This window comes from Atta colombica, unplaced genomic scaffold (genome assembly GCF_001594045.1).
Source record: "Atta colombica isolate Treedump-2 unplaced genomic scaffold, Acol1.0 scaffold112, whole genome shotgun sequence".
NCBI classification, from domain to species: domain Eukaryota; kingdom Metazoa; phylum Arthropoda; class Insecta; order Hymenoptera; family Formicidae; genus Atta; species Atta colombica.
This window is the reverse complement of record NW_017259198.1, coordinates 434408-456090: the sequence shown is the minus strand read 5'-3', so window position 1 is coordinate 456090 and position 21683 is coordinate 434408. Positions and strand designations below refer to the sequence as shown.

The 21683-nt window shown below is 34.1% G+C and overlaps 1 protein-coding gene across 3 annotated transcripts in view; it reads right to left on the bottom strand.

Moving 5' to 3' along the window:
- The window catches only part of LOC108694027 (protein N-terminal asparagine amidohydrolase), a 55507-nt gene that overhangs the window by 25896 nt on the left and 7928 nt on the right, over nt 1-21683 (bottom strand). The window contains exon 2 of one of the 3 annotated variants that reach the window (XM_018203269.1): nt 1293-1421. The exons of 1 other annotated variant lie outside the window; for it this stretch is intronic. The gene's annotated coding sequence lies outside the window, so the exon portion shown is untranslated. The remainder of the gene's footprint in view (nt 1-1292; nt 1422-21683) is intronic. One more of the 3 variants, XM_018203270.1, reaches the window with a different exon arrangement.

The following is a 21683-nucleotide window of genomic DNA, read 5'->3' as shown; positions in this document are numbered from 1 at the left end:
ATATATATATAAATCTGTAACTTCGCAATATGCAGCAATCATAAGATAATTTCTTTTATCAATTTACATGACTTTAACGTAGATTTGTGTTCACTAATCGCTGTCGTCAGGGAAATAACGTTGACATTAAATTGACTTGAAATTGTATGCAATAAAGTGCCGAATTTCAGTAGAAATGCTTACGAGTACTTACTCTCGGCGACAAAATATGTCACAAAATGTGACTGCTAAATTAAATGCAAGATTAAATGCTCTCTCGTTATTGTTATACGAATATTATGTCTTCATCGAATGCATTCACGCGGATTTAAAAATGCAATTCGATTAGCAATAAAACGTTCATTATATTTTTATGCCCGTTTCTACTAATGCATTTAATTTTAATCTCGGTTTATATATAACTTATTATAATATCTACATCTTTTTTTAATTTTTAGATTTAAAAAGGGAAGGGCCTTAAAGAGTAAATTGAATCAAGATTAAAGTTAATGTAGAAACAAGCATTACCCGATCGATATACGTTGCTTTATCTTTATTTGAGATCTGTATAAATAATAATCGTGAGATTATCTAACGATCGTTATCGGCAAAGAATTATTTTAACTCTTTAAAACTTTAAATACTTAAACGCTAAATACTTCAATCCGAGCAATTCTATTCTCATTCGTATTATTTTATGAGAAAGAATGAAAGAGTTTTATATATATAAGATTGGCTTCTATCATTCTTTTTTATAAAAAAATTGGTTGTTAAATTCTTAAATCTATCTGAAAGCGAGAGAGAAGTGATCGTTTATGCTGTATCCGCGTATATCTTTTTCCTTGCGTGTATATTTGGGAGTTAACATCTCCATTCGGCACATTCCTCGCGAAAAAAGGACGAGCGGATTATCGACGGTGACAATGCCAAATCAGATATGTATCTAGACAGAGAGAATTCATGGGTGCCTCGTTGCACATCTTAATCGCGGAAGTTCCCTTTCTTTTCCTCTTTGGTCAGGATCGGTGTCTTCACGAAGCGGCTGCACCGCTACGCTTATCTTGCTCTCGCTATTGGAAGCTATCGGCTGGGATGTAGAGGCTGACTCCAGGCGAGTCTGAAAAACGCGACCTACCCTCCCTTCCCCATTATCTCTCATAGGTCTTCGTCTTCCGCCACTCGATTTATCTCGAAGCTCGCCTCACGACGGTTTCCGACCGTTTATCCGCTTAATTTATTTCCCGTATCTCTTGAAATCTTAATAACGTCGTACATCCGAGCTCGGAAGCGTAAGGGAACCGGGAAAGACTCACCTTGCGGATTTCTACGAATACTATCCCCTCAGGCAAATTGGCACGTTCCCGCCGCCATGGTCGTCAATGGGCACTTCCGCCTTTTCGGCCGCGCGTCCGTCGCGCTATCACGTCCTTCGCGAGAAACTGCTGAAAGGATAAATGCATCGAGGATGGTTAAGAAACATTCAATTTTTTAAAATCGAGTAGATATTGTGTGTATGTAGTTCAAAACTGATCATTCGTAATATCAATGATTTATGCAACACAGAATTATCTTCATTATATCGTTTAGATATTCATTTCTAAAAACTTTTGAAATAAATTTCATTCTGAAGAGTGAAACATCATTCTTAAAGACAAAAAAAAATGGAGCCATTCCTTTTTAAGACTGTTTCAATTTCACTCTTGAGGACGAAATTCTACTCCAAAGAATTTAGAAAATTTACACATCTTTCTAAATTATAAAATAATTTTTAAAACGCTGTAACATCTAATACAGTTTATTAAATGAATTACATTATTTACTCTCCATTGGCAATGTTGGATTTTGAAGGCAATAATCGATTTTTTTTATTGTAAAATTGTCAGATAAATTTAAATCTGTAAAAAATGAGTAATAAAACACATTTCGACTTCTATTATATACTAGTAAAACTTGTTATTAAATTTTTCACAAGTATATAAGAATTTTATCAGATTTTTATACAATTCAGACCAATATAGTTACTGACGGAATGCAAAATTAGATGCACCCAATGGAGAGTTAACAGTGACTAATATAATATCCAAAACTCGCGATAAAAAAAAAACCTGTGACTATGACGAAGGCATCGCGTAAACGATGCTGCGATAAGCGAGATCATATATCATTCACCTCAAATCTGGCTATTATCTAATAGCTACATGAGAAAAATCGGTCGATGAATCATCCCTTTAATACTTTTACGATTTGACTCGCACATATATCTATAACATATATCTATAATCTTATCTTTGATTATATGTTTAAGAACGTCTTATCGTGACGTTTATATATTTCTTAAACCACCTAAGTTTTTGTCGATTTGATATAATGACTTGGGAAGTCAACGATCTCGAGGATCTCGTAAGGACTGTAGGTTTGACATTCTATAGCTCTCTTTAAAAAAAAAAAAACAGTGCAGCTGTTTGAAAACAGGTGCGCAAACTCATCATGTTAATTAACAGTTTCTCGTTCAGCCGAGAATCTTTAGCATTTGAATCAACTACTAAATATGTTGCATTTCTTTTTTATTATAAGCACACTGATTTCATTATTAAACATCAATTTTATCATGAATTAAGTAATTATTGTATTAATATGTGCTAAACTTCAAATTTTTAATTTTTTTAAATTATCAATTGAGTCATTTAGATGAGCACAATGCACTTTTATACAAAATTAATATTATTTAATAAATCGAAATAAACGTACGTAAGAAATTCACATTTCAATTTATTTTCGATTTGTTAAAAATATTCAGGAACTAAGATTATGCAGATTTCCACCTGAATATGCAAATTAAATTCATTCCGCCTTGTAGATTTCGAGGAAATCATAAATTTGCTAAGCTGAAACGCTCGCGTGTCAAAAGTCGCAAGCTGCATCGAATTCGTTGCTTATCCCTTTATTTAGTCCTCTTAATCTCATTTTTATGATGCAAATTGAAATCGTCTTAAATCCGACGTTTTATGCTGCTTTCATCCTCTAGTAAAACTCTTCGTATATTTGATACCCAATTCATGTTACATTTATGTGATTTCATGTACTGTTTCAATTACTTATTTAATAGATAATACTCAATAAGAAAAAAGATAAAGGAAAAAGAAAGCAAATTAAATTTCGTTTTTATGTATTACGTCTGTTTACATTTGCATTTATATAAAATATATATAATACAAATGTATAGATGAACGAAATATGTAAAACTATAAACAATGATTTGTTTACATTTAAAACAAAATACAAAAATATAATGCTTTGCTTTTAAAAATGTAAAAAGGAAACTGTAATATTTTAAATAACAAAAATTGTCTAACAAGTTTCAATTTTTAAAGGATTATGCATAACAAGTAATATGTCAAGATAATGATAATGCGTAACAATGTGTAATATGTCAATATTATTATTGATTTTTATAATGTTGAAAATAGCTAATCCTGAAACAATGATGTGAAAAAAAAAATTTTTTGTTAACAAATAAATACAAAGCACCAGATGGAGGACAATTTGATAAGAAACGTAAGTAAATTACTCAAAATCTGAATATATCGAAATAAATATCTACTATTTTTATAACAAATTTAAAATACATAAAAATCTTGATGCGCCAAGATCAGCATAGTTAATCCATAGAGAATTGTTTATATCGAGTACTCGATTGGAAGGTAGTAGCAACATGCAGCGGTCGAATTTGCATACAGATCGCAACTAACAATCGACGGATAATATCAACGCTGTAATATTTATGAGATACGACTTCCTTCGATTGTTTGCAAGTAGCTACGTAATAGTAAGTAATACAGTCATTCTACGTTCTTCGATAATAGTTTCGTGCTGCTAAAATCGCTGAAGTTTCGATGATATAAATCATAAATTATTAACAGAAAATAGAACGTAAAATTATTCAAAAATAAAATTAAATAAATAAGTGAAAAGTGAGTAAAGCATATCGCATATCATAAACAAAAACTAGTTCATTAATAAAAATATAAAAAATATTTGTAAAAAAGCTTTTATAAATGCCTGCAGCTGCACACAAAATGTAAAAGTTTCTCTTTAATATAAAGAAAAAAATCTACGTACTAATTAAGAATTTGATTTTATTGCGATATTGATGATAAACAACATGATACTAGACGCGATAATTCGAGCGAATCAATTAAAATTTGCGGGACACGTTTATGAATATTCTATGCAGGAGATTCATCGATTACAGCGCTACTCGATGATTCTTCTCGAGCTTCATCGGATGAATAATCGCGTCCTTTATTTAGCGCTCGAGGACACGTTACTCGGATGATTTATAACTGGAACATAAGATTTAATTTCCATCGTCGATTACCGACACAAAGTTAATGTGTCTATTAAGAGAGTACCCGCACGGCGCGGCCAATCGAAAAAAATTCTAACCGCAAGACAGATTGCGACATTACCCTTGATTAATGCGCGCTAGAAAATTCACGCGAGCATTACGAGCGAAGTAATCGAATCGTCGCTCTGATGTGTCGTAATCAGACCGGTTGTGATCGATTTAATAATGCAGAGAAATTGGAATTGTATCAAATTTTATGGGAAATTTTTCCTTGCCATCTGAAATACTCTTCGTCTCATTTTTAATTTTTATTTTTATTTGTAATTTTTCTATCGTTACATTTTTTTTCTCTATGTACACACATCTGCGACTTTTTATTTCTGTAACAATTTTACTAATAATAGATTCTATCGTATTCTATATCCGCACGATCGCGATAAACGTTATTTATAATAATTCGAAAACATTTGTTTGTCTCTAATAAATTTATCGCTACAATACCTTCAGATATATGTAATATATGTAATTCTTGTTGTAATTCTCTTTCGAGTCGGATCCAAGCAAGCTAGTGCGAACAAACACGAATAAATAATTTGTTTCAGTCACGCTCATTGAACCAAGTTATTCATTCATTTATTCACGCCCGCTTGCTTTAGAGAAGTCAACAATATTATCTCAAATAATATACATAACAGTCACGTTATTAAATTTTATTTTAAATCTGAGCAAGTAACCATAATTATACAATTTACTATAATTATATTCTCACGAATGTATAAAATGTCTTTTCTTTAAAAATTCGTCTCGGTGTTCGCATCTCTGTCACACGGTCCATCGTTTAGAATTAAGGATTGTCGGGACTTGTGTACAGCGGTATTGCGGTTACGCAAAGGCGCATAGGCAATGAAATGCAAACAATGCTTTCTTAACGTGAGTTAAAACCGAACGCCGCGCCGTGTACCGTGCACGCCAGAGATGCACCTCCTCTTTGATCGTAAACAATAATAACAATATTTGTGTCTGCGGCACACGTGAAACGTGCACACGTAGCTATCTCTTTCGCTCGTCTGTATGCACGTGTGGGCACGCGAGCATATATACAGCAACGTAATAACTCTGCGGCACACAGGCTCTTTTGTGTTTCTTATTACAATGTATGCATTGTGACTTGAAAATAAAACCAGGTAGCGTACGAAAGATTATTTACCTATCAGTTAGATCGTTTCATTTGTAACATTTGTAAAATTTTGTTAACACACAAAACTCTTGTTTCCAAAATGGGATGTTGGCTTTTAATGGATTAAATCCATTAAACAAAAGTTGAACCGAGTAGTCGGGGTGCCGCAGAAATAGCTTACAGCACTATGCGTTTGTTTGTATGTGTCTCTTTGTGTATGTAGTGTGTACACATCAATATGAACACGCACACAGCGCGCCGGTCCGCATTCCACGAGTGGAACAACCGGTACACCACGATTCAGCGGCTCTCATCCGCGACGATGTTGTCCGCCGACAGAAAGAGCGTTATGCAACGAACGAAGAAGTCAGTGGCCCGGTAAATTCGCGGAAGATGTGGGGTGGCCTTCCGGGTTTCTTACTTTTCTTTTCTTTCTTTTTTTTCCGTGGCCCTCTGACCGCTCGCGCGCACCGTCGCTCGAAATCGAAAGTCGCGCGCGAAAAAATCGAGAGATCCCTTCGATCCTGATGACGGACTTTCCTCCGAGAGTGTTCTGATAATAAAATGCAAATTCTACGATTCACTCATGATTATAATTCTCTGCAAGTATATTGAACGACCAAACTTTTTTGCTTAGATATATTCAGGGTTGGATAAGTTAATGTTTTTTTTTTAACTGAATAAAGCTAAAGTTAATGGCTTTACAAAATTAATTACGTTAAGTTAAAAGTTAAAGGAATAAAAAATTAACTTAACGTAAATTAAGTCAATATTGAATTAACTTAAGTTAAAAAAAAAAGTTAATTTTGAAAAAAATTATTTTTTAATCAAAATGTCCCAATTTTTCTTAAAATGAGATTAAATAACTACAATATAGATTATCAAGTAAATTAAATTTTTAATTTTTTTATTCATATGCGATATAAGTATATAACACATAACGATATAATTATATAAGTTATATAACTTTAAAAAAATAGCCAACACATAGAGAAGATATAAGATCAGTGATTAATTTTTAATAAGTCTTAAGTCATATTGACCAATTACAATCGAATACGAGAAGAATATTTGAATGGTCAATTTCTTAATGACTTAAAGCTTAAAATACCTATTGTAGATCCGGACTAAAGCTTATGGCATAAAGCATAACCGCATAAACCAATTAAAGGGCTGTATTAGCATCTTAAGAAATTACTTAAGATGATCTTAAAATATGAACAGATTATGAATATATGTCCTTAATCTTATAATATCTTATTATTTTTCTAAGATTATTTAAAAGAAACAAAAAAATTTTTTAACTCAAAAAAAAAAAGTTAAAAAGTTAACGTTTAAAAGTTATTAATTTTTTAACTTTTTTTTAACGTTTTAATTGGTTACTATCCAACTATATTTTGTTTATTTATCGAAAGGTTCATAAATGCAATTTAATATATGTCCAGTTCTACTAATGCCCAATGTAGATTAACTGTAATCTAATCAAAGTAAATTAACTATAAGTTTAGCTTATTTTTTTCTAATTCTTAAAACTAGAAGTTCTACATTGGCAGAAACACATGGCGATAGCCATGTAGATTTTGGTAATTATGTAAGTGATGTTTGGACAAAGAGATCAACGAATGTAGCATAGAGTGATCTGATAAACGTACATTCTTTGCAAATCAGTGATGAAAATTTGGAGTTTATACGGGTTAATAACGAAGACATTTAATATATAATGAGAAAGAGATGTATGTTTGAAAGGGAAACATGAAATAATTATATAATACATGAATAATTATATAAAAATATATAAAATTAGACCAACGAGAATAAATCGGTTAAAAGAAATAATCTTATTTTCGATTAAAGTGAATCTTAGCGCTTATATATTTCAATGTGAATTTATTTGAAACAATCAAATCTAAACGATATGACGACTCGAGCATTCCTTGATCGAGTCGTATATAATATTCGCTGCATAATTTTAATCTCAAAGGCAATCTTAATTAACAAAAATTTCCGATAAATGCAGAATTATTTCAATATTACTTGAATTTATTATTAAGAGTCGTTTCTCGAAATTAAAAATTCTAAACACGCAGTCTTTATTCAATTCCCGGCAAGAGCTCTCTTAATCAATTATGAATCTCTATCACATGCAACGGCTGTAACAGAGGATATATAAAGATTGTTCTGATAGGTACTTCGCGAATTAACGATACGCGATCGGGCAACAAAGTCGAGCCGAGACAATTGCATTTATTGGCAATACCGACGATAATGTAACGGTATCCGTCATGGCGAGAGGATGGGTGGCAAGCATGGGCACAACGATGCATTACAACCGTGCATTATAGCAAAAGCAGAATGTTCGTGCGCATCTCGTTTCTTCTTTCGGTGAGATGTACGTATTCCACGAATACACGTGGTCGCCGCATTTATCCCTTAGATGCAACGCGTTCGCGGAACTCGTCCGCAGTCTACCGAGATATCGTTTGCGCGAAAGATCATTAGGAAATAACGTAGTCGTAATCAATAATTCAGAAAGCGCTGAAAAATTTTCTTTTAATTTCGAAAGAATTTTCTATGCTGCGGTGGTTTTAATTAATTTTAATATGGAATTTATAATAACTGATGCTATCAGATCAAACGTTATGTTTTTTTATACCTCTTTTTTTCATATAAAAATATCGATAACATTTTTTTTTTATTACTTCACAGCGTATTGTTAACATGTATGACAATCGAATGTATAAAACGCGATTCGTTATTCGGTCTTAAATTGTGTACAGTGTATCAGAAATTATGAATATACTAAGTCTTCGTAGAGTTGATATCGCACGACTTATATCGAGCGTCGTTGATTATCTCATGAATGTGTCTTTCGACACGCTCAAAGAGCTGCTTTTCTTTTACTACAGTGTTAAATCCGCAACGCTTATTCTCTCATCCACTGATCAATGCTGCGTGAAATCGAGATGGAGATCACCACCGTATCGAACATCTCGATATCGCGACCTGCGGTTAGAATAAAATTACGAAACGTCAGACATAAAACACGGATGAGAGCGAAATTACACAGGAAAGTCGGACGAAATGTGAGAACTGGTTAAACGTGTTCGACGAGCAATTTTCTAAGCAAATGCGAATAAAATAAAGGCATGCAAAAGTATATACAGTTCTCATTTCAATATACAATTCTTGATTGTTCAATGATTTTTATTTTGTGCAATAATTTACAAATGATATTAGAATAAATGAAGTTTTTTTTAACGCGAGAAAGTTTATCACACATTCTCTCTAAAATTCTATTCTTTTAGAATAAATTGTCACTCTCTGAAGAGTGAAATCTCATTCTTAAAGATTGAAAATTGGGTCACTTCTTTTAGAGTAGATTCTATTCCAAAGAATCTAGAAAGTTTTTAATAATTATTCAGAGATAACGTTAATTATCCATATACTGATACCATTATTAATGAACTAGAATGAACTAGAAGTTCACTAGTACACGTTCATATAGCCAGCAATTTATTGTTACACGCACAAATAACGAGATATCTAGCAAAAAATTAGCAGCGTCACCGTACACGATTCTATCGAGTGTATGTATCTAACCCACCGTCGGTTGATTTATGACCGGCAACGAGGGCGCGTTGAAATTATCGTACGAAACTCTGGAGCGCGGGGAGTAAAGGGGGTGAGTGCGCCGTCCTAATTTCCAATTCCGTAGGCCACTCACTTGCCTCGCGGGGAAATTACTTCGGGGACACCCGGTGCATCTAAATTTCTGACTTGGCCGTGCTTCGGGCTAGGCCTGAACCTGAGTTTCTGATTTATGTAGGCCCTCAGGGGGAGTCCAGTTGCCAGGTCTCCTCTCCCGACACAGACGCGCCGTGTGTTACATACGTGTATGCAACGTACACCGTGCAATGTATACCAGTATGTAGAGGTGCACTTGGCCGCGTCTGTAAGCCTGTATGTGCACACGTACATATCATACATAGTACATAGTGTCTCGAGCATCCAGTACGTAACCGCGTTTAAGATCGCGCGTGGGTGCGGATTTCTATATCCCCGCGGGATGGATGCATACTCGCGAGACTTTCGAGCGCGATGGTCACTCGTTTGTTCGTTTGAGAAATGAAAACCGTTGCTGAGGCGTTACATATCGAAACGAGGGATGTGCTGATGATTTCCGTCGAGTACTTTGACGTTAGATCGCGATACAACAGTAATGGTTAATTGTTGAAATACCGCCTCGTTAGGGAGATCTGTTCGTTGTACGTTTACCGAGAAAAATTTCTGCTTGGAGATGAACGAACCAGAAGATTCTAATCATATCATCAGAATTCTGGCTAGAATTATAACGGAAATCAGAAAATTCTAATTTATTCATTTTCAACTATATAAAATTCCAATGCAATCAGACTCTTTTTCAAATGTTTACGAAAGAAGATCGACGCAGCCATAAAAAAAGTTGAGCCACGTACGCAAAGTGCGTAATTGAAGATCTTACGACGAGAACGAGCGTCAATAAATTCCAAAAAGTGTATTAAGATATAAGATTATCTTAGTAGAAATCCTCTGTATTAATAAAGAAATCTCTCTTCGCTCTCTTCGTTTTGTCAGAACCGCTTTATACTAGATATTTTAATCGACAAAGCTTTAATCTGCGTTTTTTTCATAAAATAAACTGTATGCAAGTTTTAATAAAGTAAATTGAGAAAGCAAATAATAATTTTTATCAGCATAAAAAATTAAACGTTTCAATTAAACGTTTCAATTAAACATTGAATGCTAAAATTAAGATTGTGCTACAATATTTCAATATTTTAAATATTGGTAGTTATAGTATTATATACAAGTTAAATGGACTGTTACACAAGAATTTAAGCTGCATATAATTAAAAAAAAAGCGATGTTATCTGTCTCGTTTTAAAGATGGCATGTACACGTAAATACATAATGCACACTTTGCCGCGAAATACAAGACATGATTATACTTATGCATCTTCACGCAGCAAATTGCAACGTGAAATTATAGGTACACGAAGTTTATACAATAAAGATTAATGTACGCGATACGAACTCTTGCGGTAACACTGAGGGAGCCTTACCCTTAAGATAGCGTAAACGCGGTTTATATACTATATACGGGATGCACTTGCAACTTGTGCATCATGCAGGTGCATCGCGGCACTGAAAAAGTGGCAGTTTAAACGACGAAATTCACAAGCCAGTGAATAATTAAAGTTACAATCGCGCCATGTCCTACTTTACGTTCCTAGTTTGTGTACGCTAGAAACAAGGCCGTTCAAGTTGGCCAAGTTTTCTATCAAATGTCTGAAAGCAATAAATGTATTAACATTTAACTATTCTATTAAAAATACGCATATTTTTACAAAGCAACCGATTATTGATCTCGCGAAAATCATGTAACATAAAAGATACTGAGAACAATTTCTGATTGAAGATGGAAGAGAACTAAAACATTCTGATTATATCAATTAGAATTCTGATTATCATATATTTCAACTAGAATCATGAAAGATTTAATCAAACTTTCAGTTCAATTAGATTCTTTTTCTAGTGTAATTAATACCTGACTAATTATCTGTAATTTTATCTTATTTATTTGAATTTGCATCACATGAATCGTGTCTGTATAACTTTTTCCGACACACATTCAGTATCCAGCTACTATGTATTTTTTAACCTTGATTTGCATTTCGCATGGACTTTCCGCACGCGTGTGCTATATAACAATTTTCACGTACTAGACATACGTACACACGCACGTACATTTCTTGACAGTTCACATACCTAGGTTAAAGTCTCGCGTTAAATATCTACCGAGCTAATGAAACCGCCGTATTATATCTTGCATTAAAAGTATTTAACTGAAGTATGAGTGAATCATGTGTAGCTTTGTAGCAAACATGAAGTTATTTTATTTGATTGCTTTAATAGCTTCAATTTGTAATGTTTGCAAATAACAGGGCATGATGAGATTGTAATTGCATTTTTATGTTATAATATATCGAATTAAAATAATCTAAAATGGAGAGAGAAAGCAAGGGTAGACAAATTTTGATAATTCAGAAACAGAACCGAAAGTAAAATAATTTATTCAAGTTAAAATTAAATAAAATTAAATAAAAATTTGTTATTTAATAAAAAACTTCCGATAGATGTCTAAAGAAATGATTATTAACTTTTATTTTATTAACTCTAATTGTATTCGCGATTCCAATTAATGAATCTGGACATTTTTTCTTCAACATTGTGAGAAATTGTTTATAATAATAATGAATGCTTTGAGAACTTTATACATATATATATATATATAAATATAAAACTTCAAGCTATATAATCTTATTCCTCGGATTTTGATCTTCAAAATAAAAAATCATAAATTACTTTATTACTTAATTAACTTTAAACATTAAGATTACATTATTTTAAAGTACATTGGAATACCGCGAATACCAATTAAGGATATTTCAGAATGGATACGATTAGAATTAAGAAAATATTTCAAATAAATAAACCCTTCGAGAGACAAATCGATGATCGCGTTTTGAAATATATCTTACTTCTTGACAGAAAGAATTTAGCAATTAATATCGATGCAAAGCGGTTTGTTCTGACCGGTAGAACCTAGTGCTTGAATCCGTGCAGAATGCTGTATGGTCCATACGACATATTCACTATTCTTGGCTCTCTCGCTAGGAGACACATTTATGTGCGGATACATGACCGTTCGTTTCGCGTGCGTTCCACACAGGAGAGAAGTTCTGTGTGCTTTCTGGTTATAAGTTTCTCTCTGTTTCTCTCTCCTTGCACCTCGGTTCCTCGCCAACTATAGCCAACCGGATTAACCTAGTCTGATGTAGAGTCCCTTGATACACGAAATACAGAACGTGGAAACCGGCACACGAGATTCCGTGCATTGCGCTTAAAATTCCGACTATTCAGCCGCCAATAACGTAAATTGCTCGTCGATAACTCGCGGCTTGAAAATTTCTGCCGATCCTACCGAGAGTACAAAGATCTCACGTGATTACGGATGAGATATTAAAATCCGCAATAGATAGCGCGAGGATGAGAATTTCGAAAAAACCGAGTTGAAAAGTAGAAACGGACAGTTGTCACAACAAGATATTCTGCAATGGTGGAAAATAAATACCGATATTTGTGTTGTGAAATTTGATCTTTTCACACGAAGATGTTGAAGCATTAATAACACGGGGCAACATGGACAAAATTATTTTAATCTTAGATGTTTGTAATGTATTCTTGCTTGTTGAATACGCTGTCCAAATTTGGCTATTACTAATTTTGAAAAAAATGATATTAAAGAAATAAAAAATGACAGTATATTTTTAAAACTAATTTTTTATTAGATTTCATTTTGTCAATTTTATATTGCTTTTTGATTTAGCATATGATCTGATTATATTTTTGATTTATAACATTTATAAGTGTTAAATTTGAAAAACACAATAAAAATATTGTGTCACACAATTATTTTACACGTTTAATTTTCTTATACGCTACAAAATTTGAATGTGGATTTAACACTGCATGGTGAAAAAATTTATATACTCTCCCACGAGAAATGAGACATTATTGCCAGATGCTGCACTGTGAAAATCGAAAAGCAAAGCATAAAAGGAAAAGCTACAGATGCAATTTCTTTGGCAAAAGAAAAAGAAATTACTAAGCTTTTCATATATGACTTAAATGTAAATAATCGAGTTTGTATAATTGAGTTGTATAATCTTTGTAAATTTTTTGTAATCTATTTTAAATATATTAAAAATATAATTCTAAGAGTTAATTTTTTGTTGTCAAAAAATTGTGGGTGATGGAGCAAATTTTAGATTATTTTTTCGGATTTGAATCATCAAATTTCTATAAAATCAATATACAGTTTTAAAACAGCTTTAAAAAATTTTAATAAAAAATTGTTGTGTAATTTATTAAATAAATCCTATTTGTTTTTTTTTTATTCACCACATCGACTAAATCAATTGATATCAATGCGTTCAGCAAAAAAAATTTTTAAATTATGAGATTCTTTAGTATAATTGGTTTATATATACATATTAGATCCATTGAGGAAGAGGCAAGAATCAAACATATTAAAAAAATCTTACAACAGTCATACACACATACACACACACACATACATACACACACACACACACACACACACACACACACACACACACACACACACACACACACACACAGAGAGCTACTTTTTCTGCTGAATGCAGGCATTGATATCACTCATACCATTTACGTAATCGTCAGAGAAATTTAAGGATTACCTAAGCTATTTAAATTTAATACATCCGCGGCGAGAATTTTCCATAAAGAAAGACGATTCTTCGGACAATGAATCATCATATTTGCAACGTATGAAAAGACACACGTACAAGCCGGATGTTACTTCATCAAATTCATCGAAATATCATCGTTCTCATCGTTGATCGCGGCATGTTAATCGATCTTCGTGCGCAAACGAGTAGAGAGAAACATGGGTCCGTAATGTTATCGAAAGCCTCTATCTAAGAACCTGTCAATTGCCACAAAGTAGCATGCACATGCGAACATATTCGAATTCTGACATGCGCATAAAGAGCCAATCATTAGAGACGATTAAAGGGTGAAGATTCGCTTCGCCTTCTCGAATCGTTCGAGACAGGTGATTGCGGAAAAAAGAGTTACGAACGAACTTATTTGCTTCAGAAATAGTTAAATTCTAGGCAAGCTCCATTTCCTATTATCTAAAAAGACAAGTAATTCAAATATATACGGAAAGAACGGTTTTACAGGAGTATCTAAAACTTTAGCTAGATACAGATTTGAAAATAATTTTTTTGAACCATCAAAGTAATTATGTAGGATGTTCAACCATGTAATAATAATGTTGCAAAAAATTTTGAGCATTCTAGCAACTAATTTCGATATTCTACATCATCATTTTAATGATCCACAAAATTATTTTCAGATTTGTAAGTATTTAGCTAAATTTTTAGATACTTCAATAAATCTATCCCTTCTGTGCAGAGACTAACAGAAATGAAAAATGAAGGAATCGATCAATTATTTCAATTACAAAATATAGCAAAAATGTCTAATAAGTAATTTAGTATTTAAAAAATTTGTCGAATTTTTTATGCTACAGATATAAAAAATTTGATTAAAACTTTCTAATAAATTTATCAAATGCGATTTTTATCCTTATTCTTACCCATTTTTTCATTTGTTCTACCAGACTCGTGAAATTTGTCATATTGCCGTGTCAGTCGAAGAATTAATATCCCATACTTTCCTCTCACGTCATGCTTCGTCTCGCGTTAGATCGGCAATCTAACGTCTAGACAGACTTGCTCGATCATTCGGCGCGGTAGCTTATCCCATCGCTTCCGAATACATTGAGTATTCTAGAGGAGATAAGTCCGTTCGCACGCCGATCAAATGCTCGAAGCCCATAAAAAAATTCGGCGACTCGCGCTGTGGCACAGACAACGAGGAAGCGATGCGGACTCGCGTATCGAATTGAAACGTTACGGAAAACGATGGCGTATCGTTGAGAGAGACCGGCGAGAGTAGCTATCGCAGGTGAACTAGCGGGAGAGAAGGTTAACACCCTCTCTTTAGCCGGCCCTATAACAGCGTCTTCTTAACTCAGTTAGGTCCGACTGGCTCAAGAGAGTTCAAAGCACCGGAGAAGAGTTCGTCCCCGCTGATGCAGGAGACCTCCTGATCGAGGGCGTTCCACGTGGCTTAGCCCTCCTTCGCTTTTGCAGCGGTTCGTGTGCACGTCTGCAATTCGTAAAGATTCCAACTATAAGAATTGCGGGAAGAAGACGTGTAAAGAGAAAACAGGATGCGCTCGATTTTAATCATTTGAATTTTTCACGTCTTGTGCAAAATGGTCAGCTCTTTGTTATACCGGATCAGTAACCGGTTTGAGTCCTACATAATTATTTTAATAGTTAGATTCAACAAAATTATTTTCAGATCTATATCTAGCTAAATTTTTAGATACTTTAGCAAAAATCATTCTTTCTATGTGTATACATTCAATAATTAATGGATAGATATGATTTAGAATCTAGAGATTAATCAACTGATAGTTACGAATCTAATTTACTGAATTACAACTGATTGCGGCAAAACGGAGACAGTATTTACGAGATTACTAATATTCATAATGATAATCGGCACCGAAATTACTTAGTACAAGCGAATAATAATCACTAGTACAAGTAATAATTACACAGAGAACGTTATGACAATGTAATGCTTTATTGTTAGAAAGTATCATCGAAGCGCGCTTCAATAAGTCACGTTGAGACACGATAAAAGCGAAACACTATTAGAAGCATACTGTCATTCATCCATTGGAGCTTTTAAAACTTGTAAAAGTGAGGAGTGATAAATTGTAAAAGTTGAAAATTTACAAAATACAGCATCGATCGAAAGTAATACGGTTACATACAGTTTTTGGCTTTATCGAATTCGTTCGTTTTTCGTCTGCAAGATTCCCTGATTTGTAAAAATTTTAATTTCTTGAAATCGGGTGAAATATGCAACTTCCCTATTTCTCAAAATCTCAAGACCGGACGTTTCAATGAAATATCGCAGATTTAAAGAAATACTTGTAAAAGAGATTATGTCCAAGTAGCAATAATTTTTTAGCAATTCTCTAATGAGAATATCGATAACAGGAAAACTGGCTGTTCCTCGGTGAAATTTGTGCTTCAAGCACTTCATTGACCGGATTTGAGATAAAATTCAAAAATTCGCATACCGTCTGTCTCTCGTTAGGAAACGTCGAGCAGAAACAGAGACCAAAGTCGTGGGAAACTCTCCAAGCGAGCATCGAGTATGGGAATAGAAGGTATTGGTTATAATTCTATACTGTGGTTCGGTTAAGTACCTTCCGATTAAAGTCGGCGGCCACGTGAAAGTATACAGTTATGGTTGCAGGGGCGTCCATATTCGTATACTAGCATAGGCTTACTCCGGCTAAGAGAAGACTGTCAGAATTGAAAACATGGTATTTCTCGAAATTGAAGCAGAACGTTTCTGAATATCGAATCGAAGTAAAATTGTTACGGCAAAGGAGGTAAATTGAAAGCAGAGATCGCAAAGATTCCGTTGCAGATCAAAAATCCGCAAAACAGAATTATAAGATTTATAACACACACGCACACACACACGTACACACGCGCGCGCGCGCGCACACACACACGCACACACGCACACACACATACACACACACACACACACACACACACACACACACAATAAAATATTTTTAAGACTTATAAAGAAATAAATATTAATGCAAGTATTATTAAAAAATGTTATATGAAAATGAAATGCGAATAAGGAATATTAATCGCGTCTAACTTTAAATAAAAGGTAAAATTATTAATACATTCTCTAAGTTATTTCCAGTTAGTTTCCGAAGTATCGCGTTTAATGCACTTCAATTGCGGTTGCACTTGGAATTTTCGCATCCAGCTCATTGCGAGAACAGCTCTACGAGTATTTCGCCGAAACGTTCTATAAGGAGGCAGATAATGATGTTCCCGGAACATCTCGAATCCTTGCAGCGGTGTGATTTACGTTCGCGCGAGTAACGGCGAGTCCCGGGCGAGTTCGAATTACAATTACCGACCCATTTCGGACGAGATAAAGCGGCGTGTTTGCACATAACACATCATTGAGAATGGATACACGAGACAATAATAGACGTCTACATGTGCCGTCATGATGTGCCGCGTCCTTTCGCTGTTTTCACGCGATACACAGCGTGTGTTTACCACTCACAATGTGCAGATTTGTAACGATCACGACGGATTCCACGCGATCGCGTAGATACTTGCTGATCTGAGTATTTTCTATGCGATACACAGTTTCAAAATTTATGCATAACGGCACACTGCATCAGTTATTTGTGGAATTGTTTCCGCTTTAGAGTATAGAATGTGTAGAATCTCATTTATTTCTTGCCGAATTTCTTTAATTATTATCTGAATGTCAATAAATAATACGAAAAAAAAACTAATCATTTTGCTGAAGGAAACAAAATATTTTTTACGTAGAAACAGATCTAAAAATAATTTTGTTGGACTATTAAAATAATTATGTAGAAAACTCAAACATATGATGAATAATGCTACAAAAAAATTTTGATATTCTAACAATTAGTTTGAATTAGTTTCTACATATATCATTATTTTTATAGTCCAACAAATTTATTTTTTGATTTGCAACTAGGTAGCTAAAATTTTTTAATATTTCAACAAAATCGTTCTTTCTACATAAAAAAAATTAAAGCATGTCCAATGTTTCGAGTAATTATCTCAAAATTCAATATCGCATATTTAGGTTAAAAAAGAGAGAGAAAAACTCTTCGAAGAAATATACGGAAAGGACGATTTTGCTAAAGTATCTAAAAGTTTAATTAGATACAGATTTGAAAATAATTTTATTGCTGTACCTATTAAAATAATTATGCAAGACGCTCGAACTTTCTACTAGAACGTTAAAATTTTTTGCAACATCATCCCTGAATTATTTTGATCCAACAAAATTATTTTCAGATCTGTATTTAAATTTTTAGATTTACTTGAACAAAAATCATACTATCCGTATGGATAATTTCAGTCATACTATATTCCCAAAATCTTTTTCTTAGCGTGAGCATTGTTATTCTTTTTCAAATAAATTTTTAAAACATTTCTCGCCGAAAATTAATGTGAAATGGTTAAGACATTCCTTTTTCTCATTTCGAGATACGAGGTAACATCGAAAATCGAGGAAGAACAGTAACGCTTTCTTCTCAGTACCTTACGGACTTGAGAGCCGCTGCTCGCATGAGTTTCATTAATCTGACCGCGCCTGGAGCCTCGTCTTGTATCGTGTCTACGTGTGCACTGTCTCACACATTTCGCCTTGCACGAGTGTGTGTGTGTGTGTGTGTGTGTGTGTGTGTGTGTGTGTGTGTATGTGTGTGCTCTTGGTTTACACGAATACGAGCGCGCGCGAGCTAGCAACCCGGTTCATTACCGTCCCCGGTGTACAAGCGTATATGCAAGAGCCCTGTGCACGTGGATCGACTCTATGTGCGCACGAAATAAAAACATGAAGCAAATAGAAGTGTGCTTGAATAAAAAGACGGACGTACAGGGTGATCGGAAAGTAATAGCCATGATTTGTCCAGTGAGAGGAGAGACTTATATGGATACGTGAGCTTGCGCAAATCGAAGGACCATCTTATTGCCATCGAGATCCCACTTGCTATTCGATCAGAAACACGTGATCGTTTGTTTATAAAACAATAATTACGTGAGGGTTGAAAATTTTTCACGAGCGTATCACTATTAATGTCGCACGTTTTTCCGTTACGCTTCCCGATGACGAACGCGGCAGTGCGTGGCAAAAGATAAATCAAGGAATCGATAATTATCAACTTTCAGGCTGACTAAGTGTACCTGAGGCCCGAACCGGTTTGGTACACATTCATGAGAACAATCGTAAATCAATTTGAAAGATTGAACTTTTGACAAACGCCTCCGGGTGGCCAGAGGGGTTAGGTCAACATTGAATCATGCGGGAAATGACAATTTGTAAATGATGATCAGCTGAACATTTTATTTTTCATGTAACACACAGTCTATCTTCCGATATCATTTATTTACTTTGTCACATTAATTATTGTCAGAACTCGGTGTCAAAAATGTCAAATAAATCATTCCCTTTATAAATTTGGTCAATTTTAATTTTCCGAGAAGTAGCAATTTCTCAGCACATGAAAGTAGAATGTCTAAGAAAAGACATAATATTCTATTTTTATGTCGCAATTTAAAAAAAAAACATAATGCAAGCATGCATTAACCAATCAATTAAAATTGAAGAAATTGAATTAAAATTAATTTTTTTTTAAAGAGGAGCAACATTCCACTAAATGAAGATATATGAAATAATTATAAATATAATGAATAAATAAATATGATTCATATGTATCATTTGATACATTTCTATCATAATTTCAAGAATGAACTTTAGGTATAAATTTACCTCCATTAATCCAAGCTGTGTCCGAAATCGAACGATACAAGTTTATAATCGTCGGATTGCTAATCTTCGCAGTGATGGGTATCATTTGTTAACGTCGATCACGGCAATGAGCGCGTTTGAATAGAGGATTGGATCGATGAATAAAACAATAAACATGTTTGCTATCGTGCTGATATTAAGGTCTTAAAACTCTGTTAAATAAATCACATGTAATTAACGTAAGAATCTTTAACCAACTTCTTCTTTTTAAGCTGTAGCGCGTAGCAGCATTCCGAGTGTGTATCATGGATTAAAACGAACAATGTACCTCGTACGAAGAACACACGACGAGAAAGGTTCCAATTTTCGTAATCGAGTTAGATTTACAATGTTGAATAAGGTCAGCACGAGACGCGAAGGTTAATTAAACGCATCCCGGATTCTGACGTTCGTTTCAACGCTGATTCATTCTCATATCCCAGGAATTTCTCCGATCAGAAATTCCGATGATCCTAACCGCGATCGTTACTTTCCTACTGCTGGAGTGCTTTCTCAGCAAAGGTGCGAGAGGGACGCGGAAGAGGACGAGGGTAGAAATGGAGAACCGCGTAGACTCGTAGAGAGAGAGAGGCGCACACCCACCGCACCGGTTCAAGTACCGCCGCCACCGCGTCCAGCCGCATCTTTTATTTATAGAATGGCGATGTGTAAAACTAAAAAAAGGCAACGTAGGATTAATCAACGACATTCTTAATATCCGCCGCGGGCGATGACGGAAGTTTTCAGGATTGCTATAACGCGCTGCCGGCTGCACAGTTTCATGCGGTGCGTGGCCGTATCGAAGAAATCTTGCAATCTCGTGTGCACTGCCGAGCGAATAAATTCGCTGACGAGCCGGGAGATAAGATGATTTAACTTTATTAATTAAAGAGTATCTGCCGAGAATCCTGTTTATCGATATCAATCCTCGTTTCTTCTCTCATTTTCTTTTTTACAAGAAAACCACCATCTCTAATTCTAAATGCCAAAATTATTTTAGCTTGAATTATTTTAAGAAAAAAGTATAATTTTTTTAATAAATCCTATAAGACTCAAAGTTTTTATCTTTCTTTACGTAGCAATATAGCAAATAGCAATTCTTCGTCATATCGAAAATTAAAATTCATTCATTGAGAGAAAGGATTTTGTTAATTTAGCAAGTCACTAGTACCTTTAACCGGTGATCGGTAAATATGTGACAACAAATTTTGTTGTTGTGATTGCTGCTAGTCTGCTATACCAATTATTAGTAACAGAAGCGAACTATATACAATCTAACTTATTTTTTGGGTAGACTTTAGGTTCGTTTACATAAAATTCATAGATGATCGTGGAGTTTTAAGAAACCAACCAAATATAGTCAAATATAAGGAGAATTAGTTAATTTCTTATGAGATCCTGGATTATTTGAGACCCAGAACCGTCTACGACTTATATATTTATATATATATATATGACTCTTATTTGCTAGCAATACTATTGATTATTTGTTACATTGACGAATTAATTTGCAAATCAATCGTTTTTTTAACAAATATCACATTTGCTTTCCCTTAATTTGTTCCTATAACAAAATCATTTCTCTCGGTGTAAAAATCTACTATGACAAAGAGAATTTTGAAAACTTAATTGAATATGGATTTAATTCTTAAAGTAAAAATAGGTTTTCTCTATATCCGCGAATAAGCTTGATATAGACATGACACATTAAGTATTCATCTTTACAACATACTTAGTTATAAAGAAATTAATAGCGAATCGCAAACGGCAAAATAAACGCAGCAGGTAACTCCAAGAAAAAAAGACTAATCGCGGAAGTACATTGCAAATCGTACCGCGATCGATCCGATCGGCGCTAATTAACTGTCAAATTAATGCGAGTTATCGTCCCTTCGAGAGGGCCGCGAGGAAAGGGATCTTAACTCCGATCGTACGCTATCGTGCATGTTCACCATCGAGAATTATTACGAGCGTGCGAAATGCCTTCTGCATTTTTGTATTAAGTTTCTCTTTAATCATCGTTTTATATACAGCGATTAAAGAAACAGGAAAATTAAAGACACA